The sequence below is a fragment of the Dermacentor variabilis genome, chromosome 5 (assembly GCF_050947875.1).
Source record: "Dermacentor variabilis isolate Ectoservices chromosome 5, ASM5094787v1, whole genome shotgun sequence".
Lineage (NCBI taxonomy): Eukaryota > Metazoa > Arthropoda > Arachnida > Ixodida > Ixodidae > Dermacentor > Dermacentor variabilis.
The window spans coordinates 177,200,775-177,212,198 of record NC_134572.1 but is presented as its reverse complement, the minus strand read 5'-3'; positions in this window follow the sequence as shown (position 1 = coordinate 177,212,198).

Here is an 11,424-nt window from a genome sequence, read left to right as displayed (position 1 = left end):
ACTCCTCTGTATCGACAGTGAAAGCAGTAAAAGTCCTTACTACGACAACCAACCACCGACTATGCCGGCGGGGTAAGGAGCCAAGGAAAGCTATTCGCTTTGTTGCTCAGTCTGCCAGGACAAGCGCTGGGTTTATAAGAACAAACGATCGCAGTCTGAAGTTTCCGGCCTTGACTGCAAACGATCTCAGCCTTGACACCAACGCCAGACGCTCCGCTTGCATACAAATTCAAATACCGACGGTCTCGTCGCAAGGATTGTGGGCCGGATTGCGATCTTGCATTCTTACAATAGAAATGCGACCTCTTCGAACCACAGTATTGTTTCGTTGTATTGTCAGTCAGTCACTGCCACAGGAGCCTCCAGAACACGACAAATCGTAACCTCCCGGTGAAATTGCACAGCTTTACTAGCAAGTGGGAAATGAAAGTCATTCGCGGAAATGTCTGCTAAGTCAAATCGCATATTTTTGTTTTCATGTGTCTTATTTTGTCCGTGTTAAGGTAAAACGAGTAGCCCTTACATGCGTAGTAACGTAGCTTTTTAAGGAAGCTAAGCGTAGGCCTGTTGAAGATGAAGCACGCTAGAGAAAGAACCAATTGATGCAAAAGATTCAGTTGTTACTACGTACCTACCTACGTGTACAATACAGGCTTCCCTTAACAATGTAAGCGTTATAGCATCTAGCAACTGCAGTTGAGAGGCAAATACCACAACAGTACTGCGTTATCTGTATCCGCAGTCTACGATCCTTTGATGGGGCCGCGTCTCTGAGCGCGACAACAGTAGAAGTTATCTACAGTTATCGGTTGTGTGCAGTATTTATTTCATTTCATTTCAGCATCAGACGAAAACAGAGCCTGATGCAGGGACAGAAGCTAAAGGCTGATGGAGCCTGACGAGGCATCTGACCCTAAACAGTCTACAGCGGTTACAGATACAACACAAATCTTATAAACAAAGGAAATAAAGTAAAAAAAAAACGCAGCATTTGACACCTATACACAAACCTATTGCATATACTGTTGCACATAAATGACACATAACAAATCATACATAATAGGACGCTAAGCAATTTACTTGAATAAATGAGCACAAACAGCTGTTATACAAAAACATACAAATGAAATATAATTGTCAGTGAAACTGAATAATGTTGCTTGAAACGACACAAAAGTAAGATCAGAGCAATTGCTAGAGTCATTTTGTTTTATATAGAGTTTCATGTATCCTTTGTGAGAAGACAGTAAAATATGAAAAACACTTCAATTTTGGCTATAGTTAAATTGGCAAGATAACAATAGCTCCCTAAGTTGGCTTTTATGTGCTTTTAATTGGCATTCAAAGTTTAGCTTACCTTCAAATTTGTTTAAGATCGCATGTATTTGATACGCCATTGTTTGCCTTCCATAATTTGTTCGGATTTTTGGTGTGCGGTGTTTTCGGTGCCTCAAAAGGTATTCAACGTTTTCAGAGCCCGTGATTACGTATAGTTTCTTCTGATGGATTAATTGCAGCGCTTTTAAATAATATAACGGGTCTGCCTTTAGGATGCCGCGTTTCTTAAACATAGGAGCGGTTCTTAAGCCCTGCGCATTACCACAATAAGATTCAAAACAGCGCAGAATTTTCTTCTGCAAAGTAATAAGTTTAGTATAATTGCATTGCGTAGTAGTGCCCCAAACATTAGGCCATAGGTTAATTTGGAATAAAAAAGTGAATAATAAATGTTCTTTTTAGTCAGAGCGGTATGAGTGCAGATATCCTGCATAGACATCCAACTGTGCGGGCAAGATCTACAATTAGGTTTCTAACGTGCACTGACCAGCTCAAGTCTTCCTGAAACCAAACCCCGAGAAATTGTTGTGTCTGAACTTGTTTTATAAGGGTGTTTTCAAATTTCACGTTACGTGTGTGGTGCAGAGGTTCGTTGGGAGGACGAAATATGAAATATGTTGTTTTTGAGGCATTTAATCTTAACTTGTTTCTGCTTAACCAGTTTGAAAGATGCACAAGGTAGTCATTGACAGAGGATTCAAGTGTCAGTAGGTTATGCGAAGAGAAAAAGACATGGGTGTCATCAGCATACATTATGGTTTCAACAGAACTATCAATTTTGACAATGTCATTGATATAGGCAAGAAACAGTAATGGGCCCAATATTGATCCTTGTGGTACTCCTTGTTTTAGCTTCGCGAGTGTTGATACCGCATCATTAACTTTCACCAAATGATAACGATCATTCAGATAATCATCTAGAAGATCTAGTACAATACCTCGGACACCGTATCTTGATAATTTGTTAAGTAATAAATCGAACTGTATGGAATCAAAAGCTTTCTGAATGTCTGAAAACAAACCTAGTGTATATGTTCTACATTCCATGTCTTCAGTTATCCTGTCTTTGATGTGTACGAGAGCGTGTTCTGTCGACCGATGCTTGCGAAAGCCGTATTGACATTGAGTTATCACCTGATGCTTTTCTAAAAATGAAACTAGCCTCTCATGAATGACGCATTCAAATATTTTAGGTATTGTAGGAAGTACTGAAATAGGTCGGTAGTTAGATAAGTTGTTTGTATCACCTCCTTTGAAAATTGCGGTGACTTTGGCGATTTGTAACAGCTGAGGAAATACGCCTGTTGTTAGAGTGAGGTTAATTATGTAGCTAAGAACTTCACATATTAAAGGCGATATTAATTTTATTTCATTTGGACGAAGTTCATCCACCCCTGGAGATGTATTATTTTTTAGCTTGCCAATTATACTGGAAATTTCACTAGAATCAGTAGGTTTCAGGAAAAGAGTGATTCAATATGGTGCCTAGTGGCATACTGTCGTCGCGGACAGTTTCGCTCATGGTATTGTAGGAGCCAGCATCCACAAAATGTGTGTTCATTGTACTAGCTAGTCGTTCACCGATGAGTGTTTTACCATCAACTACGAGCAGCGTAATCCTATCCCTAGCTTTTGTTCTTGAAGTGAGCGAGTTTACAACCTCCCATATTCGCCGCTGATTATTGTATATGCGCTCAAAAAGATTCTGAGAGTAGTACTGTTTTGCTTTTCTTAACTCAGTCATTAAAGCATTCCGATACTCTTTAAACTCTGTGAATGCATTTGGATCCCGTGAACGGATAAAATCATGGAATAATTTATTTTTTATTTTGATACGGTGATAAAGCTCTGAATTAATCCAAGGTTTCTTCTATTTTCTTCTATTACGACCGGACGGCTGTAATACAGGAAATGCGGCATCGTATGAAGCGTGTAGTAAAGAAAAGAATTTCTCGTAAGCGCTGTCTGCATTTTCGTCATTGTAAGCGTCACTCCAGTCAATCAGACTGACCAAGTGGAAAAATTCTTTTTGTCTTGGAAGGTGTATGGCTAGTCTACCTTCTCTGTTAATATAGGGCTTGTCATAGTGCTTAGTAATGGAAAAAAGCAAAAAAAGCTGGCAGATGATCACTAAGAGCATATGAAAATATTCCGATGGAGATGTCTCGTGGACTGCAGTTTGTTATGCAAACATCCAAAACAGTGGCAGTTTGTTTTGTAAGTCTTGTAGATTTACTTATATGGTTTGCGAAGCCATACGTAGATAACAGTGTCTCAAAATTTTCTACGTAAGCATCAATGTAACTTAAGTCGATATTGATGTCCCCCATAATAATGCAAGATGCGTTTGAAAAGACAGGGGAAGCCAACAGTAAGTCCACAAACTCTACGAAACGACCTCTGTGCCCTAGCGGAGGGCGGTAAAGAGCGACCACCACTATTTTGTCGATACGCAAGCACAAACATTCAAAATCGGCATTCATTACCGAGAAATCACTAAACAGTTCACAAGAAAAGGTATTCTTAAAGTAGATAGCCCGCCCTCCACCCTTTTTTTGCCTACGACAAAGATGTTCAGACCGATAACCTGGAAAGTTTGGTTTTGTGTCATTATCTGAAAGCCATGTTTCAGTAAAGGTTAGAATATCGAAGTCAACTGATAACGAATGCGAAAAAACAGAAATGTCGTCTGCCTTTGGTAGACTGCTTCTACAGTTTGCATGTAATGCAGAAAAAAACTTTCCACAAGAAAACTCACGAATAAAAGCGTCAACTGTGTAGTATCTGCTGTTCTCTTCTGGGTTCATCATCATGAACAGGAAAGGCAACTACATCACATTCCATTTAGTCTTCAAGAATGGATTTTTTCTAAGTCTCCGTCATGAGCATTGTGAATTATGTCGGAGTCTTCATCTTTACGTACAAGCACCTTGCCTCCAGTCGTCCACGCAAATTTTCATTTGGCAGCCTTTTTCCTTTTAATCGCATCTGAAAGCAGTGCCTTGTTTTTTCGAGTCAAGTGTTCGTTCACAAAAACCGGGGTTGCTCCTTCAAGACCAAGCATAGAGCTGTCTATCTTCTTTTTTCTGTACTTTGATAACAGCTCATTCCGCTGATTTCGTCTGACAAAGCAAAGAACTATGTTCTCGACATCAGCATTGAATGTACGCACATAGTGACACGTGTCAATGTCAGCCATGGTGTCAATCGTTACCCCTACACTTTCGCCTATTTTGTTTATTATTGCAAGCGGGTCCTTTCCATCCGGGACGCCCTTAATCTCGAGGTTGTTGAGGCGCTGGTATTGCTCGAGCTCTTCACATCTTTGTGAGAATCAGGCGTTTTCGCCTTTCAGTTCAGTGTTCTGTTTGAGCAATTCCTGCATTTCAAGCCTCAGGTTTTTGATCTCATTAGTAGTATCTTTGACATCATTGCAAATATCAGTGCAGTAAGACACACTTTTCTTAAACTCCCGCATCTCTTCCCGGAAATCACGCCTCAAATTCTCGAGAGCCCTTGTCATCTCACGCAAATCGTTTTTCGTGTCCTGTTCCGAAGGCACGCCACCCCCTTTTACAGTGCTCTTTCCAGTATATTTTCCCGCCATTAGACATGAAAGCACGTGCACAATACAGCACAGGCAACAACAGTAGATTGTTCGTAGACAGTGCAGTGCACTACAAGGATTTACAAAATCTGTGGCACAAAATTCCTCACCTGCGGAGGCAAAGAATGAATGGCGATCAGATCCGTGCTGTGCGTGCACCGCTGCCGAACTGTGCAATGCAGCCTGTGTGGCCTCTTTTATGGCGTGCGTTGTCTTCGGGGCGTTGCTGTTGAGGTAGTCACGGGACCAAGGTTTCAGCGCAGGCGCACCGTCCGATGAACGCGTGGCAGTCTTTGTCGAAGATGGGCCTTGATAATCTGATGCGATCTGTAGCACTGCGAAGGCAAAGAATGAATGGCGATCAGATCCGTGCTGTGCGTGCACCGCTGCCGAACTGTGGCCTGCATGGCATGACGTACTATGGCCGGAGCCTTTTATTAATATACTTATCTATCACTGATAGGCCTTTTCGACTCTTCTTTTATTTCTCTCTTCGTTGCGTGAACTAAAGGTTAGGCACCTCTATACACAAGAAAAGATATTGTTAGGCCTCACAGTGGCCCTTAATGATTTAGAATACCCGCTTTTCTACAGCAAGTTTCGGTTGCTTTTTTCTACTTTGCCGTGGCGTCATGACGCACAAAGTAGTCAGGTGAGAACCATAAATTGCGACGGTTTGACACTCACTCGGCTATCTACCATGCAGCTAGGTCGGCTCTCACAACGGGTTGCAGCACAGGAGGCGGCAGAGGGAGCCGTAGCGGCTGTCAAGACGTGGAAATGTCTTGCTCCTACGTGAACACGCTCTGCATCATGGCGCCCCTGGCAGAAACAAGTCCGAAACTCGCGGTAGAAAACTTATTACAATAAATTATTAGGGCGCCCGAAATTTTCCCAGTAATTTGATAGGGTCTACGTTTATTCACTCCAAAAAAATTAATAGTCGGAAGTGCCATGTCAGCACTCCTTTAATAGCAGAGCACACCACGCTTACAACTGCCATTAGTTATTCTCACTTACCTAAATTTTAAGTGCACGTTCAAGCAGCCCACGTACTCGCCGTGGTCGCTTAGGGACTATGGTGCTGGGCTGCTTAGCACGAGGTCGCGAGATCGAATCCCGGCCACGGCCGCGGTATTTTGATGGGGGCGAAATGCGAAAACGCCCGTCTACTTAGATTTAGGTGCACGTTAAAGAACCCCAGTGGTCGAAATTTGCGGAGTCCCCCACTACGGCGTGCCCCATAATCAGAAAGTGGTTTCGGCCCGTAAACCCCCATAATTAAAAGAAGCAGCCTACGCGTTCAACAATAATCCGGAGCTCACAACGACGTCTATCACATGGCTTAGTAATGCTTGGAAAACACGGGGAAGGCGGGAAATGGAAATTCAAGACGATGAGCAAAACGTGAACAAGGTGAAAGCAGGAGCCAACGTTTTGACAAGTGGACTTGTCGTCTTCAAAACGACTTATGCCCCAACCACTGGCACGCGCTGGAAAGCTTCGGCGCGCGCCGAAGGGTCAAATGCGTCAAAGCGTCGGTCGGGAACTCGGCGAAGCGGAACATCGCGCAGCGATTATGTCTACTGCCGATGCTAGAAGTTTGCCGACGCGCGGCGAAGCTGCGCCGGCGTGCACCAATGAGAGGCTGCGATGCCTCGCAGGCGTCAACCAATCGGAGGCTGCGGAGCCTCCGGCTGCTAGGCCTCTAATGGCCGACCGTACGAAGGCGCCCGGTACCAACGATCGTCCGAGTTTTTTGGACGCACGACGCGCGCGACAGTGTTCCTGAAAGACAGTGTTGTAATAGTAGGCCGACAACGACACGACCGACCGACCGACGACCGTGGGTTGTGGCAGTGCGACGCGGATCCGAAGCGACTTCGAACGACGCCGACTAATCCAACCTGACCACTAGGTTCCGGCGGGCTCGGTACGATCGTCTGCTAAAACAGCCAACCGAATCACGATTGCCGCAACGTCTGTGCTTGTTGTATGTGCATTTTGTTGGGCTCAAAACGAATGGAAACACGTTTACGAGCTCCGAAGTCTGGATAATCAACACTCGCCTATCGCCGGTGTTGTTTACGTTACGCGTAGGCCTAGCGCGTCCATCGAGTTCGTAACTCGCGAGTGAACGAACTCACCTGAGAAATCTGTCGAAGGAAATGAATTTTCAGGTCCGTTTGGTGCTCCAGTGATTTAAAATGTGGCACTCTTGAGTTCGTGTGACCTGTGATGTGGTGAATGAACTGTGTGGAAGTTGGGTTGGTCAACCGCGGCGTGTTTCGTGTGGTGTCGGTTGACTCAAGTTTAACGGGCAAGCTCTGCGCTGTTTCCCGTGGTAAAGATAACTTTCGAAAGCGAAATACACTATTAGCCGAACTATTGGAAGTGCTTACATAATCAGCCGTGCCGCCTGTTTCAGCTGACACTGCGCTCTTCTATTCGGCATGTGAATCCAGTTCAGTACAAGTTCACTGTACTCATTCACTCACTTCTTTCTAGTGCGTCCGTCTTTTGGGTTAGTTGGGCATAAATCGCTCGTGTAGCAATCAAGAACACTGACGCACTGAAGCATACGTGACAACGCAGTCATGTTTGAGTCAGTGTGTCGTTATAGTTGAGCACTGCAAAAAGAAATCTGTTTGCAACGTGTGCCCTGTGTGCAGTGCATAGCAGGACCTGCATCATACAAGACCTATGCATGTAGCAGCGTATACCACGATTGCTTCGATGCCCGCTTCAGAAGCAGCAAGTACTAAGTCAATGAAACTGTAATTGATTTTTTATCTCACTTTTTGCTTATGGAAAGTGTAGATGGTGTGAGTGCATTGTGGGGAAGGTGAAAAGGTGTCATCAGTGTTTTGTGCAGTCAGTATGCTTAAACTGCTGGAATCCCTTCAGCCTCTACTAAAATGTTTCTTGCTGCGATACTATAAATTGTAGTCAGGACAAAGATGTACTCAAAACCAAGTTACTAATGCATCTGCGCAAAATGTGTTTGATTAACAAGTTAACGCTTCCACAACAACAATATGCCGATGCACAGCATATGTGCTTACAATAAATACATTCCGTAAAGGTGAACGACTGGGCCTACAATATCAAACTTTGTAGTAGCGCCGTAAAAAGTGCTGCCATGCGTATCAGCCACAACGAAACTGCTGCACGTCCGACCTTCTTCCTTGGAGGCACTTCTATAAAGACTGTTCGGGCCCTTCTCATTCTGGGTGTAGCATTTAGCTGTTCTCTCAACTTTTCCGCATATGTCACCAGCACTGTATAAGCACCGGCCCTTTCTTGGGTTTGTGTCCCGTGTCTCCCTTCCCTGATGACCTAAGGTTTTCCGAGCACTCTACACTTCTATCATTCTGTCACGACTTGAGCACTGCTCATCAGTATAGTTCCCGTACCAAACTCGCGACGCTAACAAACTTAAGCTTGTTCAGCGCCGGACAATACGCACCCTTTACTCCCGTCTTTTCGGTTGTCACAAGCTCATGCCAGCCTTCGAGGATTGCCTCAAACCCCTCAAGTAGCACACCCTGCAATACCAACGCAACATTGCACTAGTCTATACTGCAGGGTGTTTGACGTCTCTCTAAACAGCACTAATCTTTCTTCAGTTCGTCTGAACAAGTGGTCAGCACACCCTGAGCCCTCATCACGCCTGTATGGCCCGACACCACAACTCCATGATTATATCTCGCATGCAGAGCTTTCTCTCCACCCCCCTGGCGATTTGGATTCTCCTTCCTTGGAACCGGACTTCATTGGCACTCCTGTGTGTTGTGCACCTGTCGAGTGTGTGCGTGTGTGCCGTGCTGTGTTATTGAGCAAGTGTGTGTGCACGTGGAGGGGAAGGAAGTGTCTTCTGCATCCTGCAAATTCCTGCTTTAGATGGCTGGTTATCAGATGCTCTAACATACAGGCATCAGCCTTCTTTTTAGTCTAGTGTGCCAAGTTACCACTAAGATTATTATTATTATTATTATTATTATTATTATTATTAGAATCATCACTTTGACCACATTGATTGTGTTGAAGCCAGCGTGACACGTAATTCAAAATATTTCTGGAGCTTTGTGGGGTCTCTCTTCTAAAAGAAGTGCCAAAGATGTACGTCTTCTTCATGAAAATAGTGGTGTTGTCTCGAACACTGCTGATGCCTTTGCAGAACATTTCTGTTTGCTATATGGTGTGAAATATGCTTCAAGTAACCTTGCTTCTCAGTCTGGCGCAGTGTATGCTAACAGTCAATAAAAACCTCGTTTCCAAGTATATGAAGTGCCTTAAACTTTGCCTTAAACTTTCCCTTTCTTGTGGTGTTGATGGTATTTCTTCCACAGAGCTTAACCCTTTAAGACGCTGTCTACACAACTAGGCACAGCAGGAGCGTGCATCAATAGCAAAAGCACTGATGAAAGTAATGGTATTTAAAATGTGTTTGATACATTTTGAAACACTTATTATTGGAACTGTGCTGCAATTTTGAATAATGTGCAAAATGTTTTAACAAAAGTGGGAAGGTAGACAGCTGGGTGTTGTTACTCTGTGTCAGTATGTTTTATGTAGCGGGTTCACTTCTTTCATTGTTTTTTACAATGTCGTGCACCAGGCATAATTGTCAAGTCGCTGGATAAGTGCTTTTCAAGCTTTTCAAAACACGAAATAGTACATGTTTTCATATTTTGTGTTCCTGTAGTGAGTTTTCGCATGGAGTCGAAATTTTGTAAACTTGACAAAACTCGCTAAACAATTGAAAATTCTTAATATTTGCTGCAGCTGTACACTTCCTACGATACCCGCCGTGGTTGCTCAGTGGTTATGGTGTTGGGCTGCTGAGCACGAGGTCGCGGGATCGAATCCCGGTCACGGCGGCCGCATTTCGTTGGGGGCGAAATGCGAAAACACACGTGTGCTTAGATTTAGGTGCACGTTAAAGAACTCCAGGTGGTCAAAATTTCCGGAGTCCTCCACTACGGCGTGCCTCATAATCAGGAAGTGGTTTTGACACGTAAAACCACAAATATTATTGTTATTACTTTCTACGATTTTGAGGATGCAAGAGATGTGGTGAAAGCAACTTCTCAATCAACGGGATAAAGTGGTGTCTGAAAGGGTTAAGACTTATGGAAGCATACTTGTTCCTCATTCTCACAAGCATCTTCAATAGTTCCCTAAAGTCTAGTACCTTTTTTAGCACTCGGAAGGTAGCATGAACATTGTCCATGCACAAATCAGGTGCTAGATGTGCAGTTGCTAACTGCCGACCTATATCTATCCTTTTCAGTGCGTCAGGTGTTTGAATCGATATGGGATTCCTCGCTTTCTGTTAGTGCTAAGAGCATTTTAATAAATGAACAGCATGACTTTGTGTGCCGATATTTCAGACTTTCAGACTATTTCAGGCTGTCAACAGTGTTCACTACTGCATCGACTTCCAAAAAGACATTTTTTCACTCTCAAACTGGTGCAGAAGCAATAAGTACTGTTAAATGCTTCCAACACTATGGCATTAAATTATATGCACAAAATGCACCATGTGAAATTTTGATACACCCTACGTGATGCTCCACTCCTTAGGGTCGATGAAATGAAAGATCTTGGTGTGTACTTCGACAAAATGCTAAGCTTCTCTTCACATAGATCATTACACAAGATGCCCTTCACGCTCTTGGAATTGCACGCCGTATATTGCATGATTTCCACTCACCTGTTGTGTTTATGAAATTCTGCTGTGTGCCTGCAACTACTAGAGTATGCCTCTGTAGGAGGGGGGTGCAATGAGCAAATCTAATTCTGTCCTCATTGAACGTATCCAGAATAAATTGATGTCTATCTTCAAGCACCACTTTTGCCATTCTGGCGACCACAGTTGAGCCTTCTCAAATATACTTCAACTCGCACCTCTAGATTCAAGTCTTAATTAATCGCACCTTTTGTTCCTGTATAAGGTGGTCCATGACATTATACATTCCTTAAAGCTTCTTGATCATATGCATTTGTTTGTGCCGCAACAGTATACCAGGTAGCATTCCACATTCGTTGCCTATGCTTGTTACAAGATTGCGCTAATAAGACTCGACTCCAAAACATACTTCAGAGTGCATTTCCTGTGTTTTGTGTATCTGTAGATAATCACGTAGGATTAACTCCCTTTTACTTTTCCGCGTTTCCTTTTCTCCCTATTTGTTTCTCTATCTTCCATTTTTTTGTCTACTGCATTCATGTTTTTTCTACATTTTGTCACACATAGTGCTCGTTAAGTGCACCAGTACAAAGGCTGTCTAGCTGTTCCTGGGCACTACAATAAAAAATTGAATGATTGACTATTATCGTAGTATGAAATTGTGCTTTTTAAGTATGTACTAGTGTACTATTTTAGTGCAGTATCTTTCGTGCAATTAAAAAAAGGGCATGAATTAAGAAGAGAGAGAGAAAATGATAAATGAAAGATAGGGAGGTTAACCAGG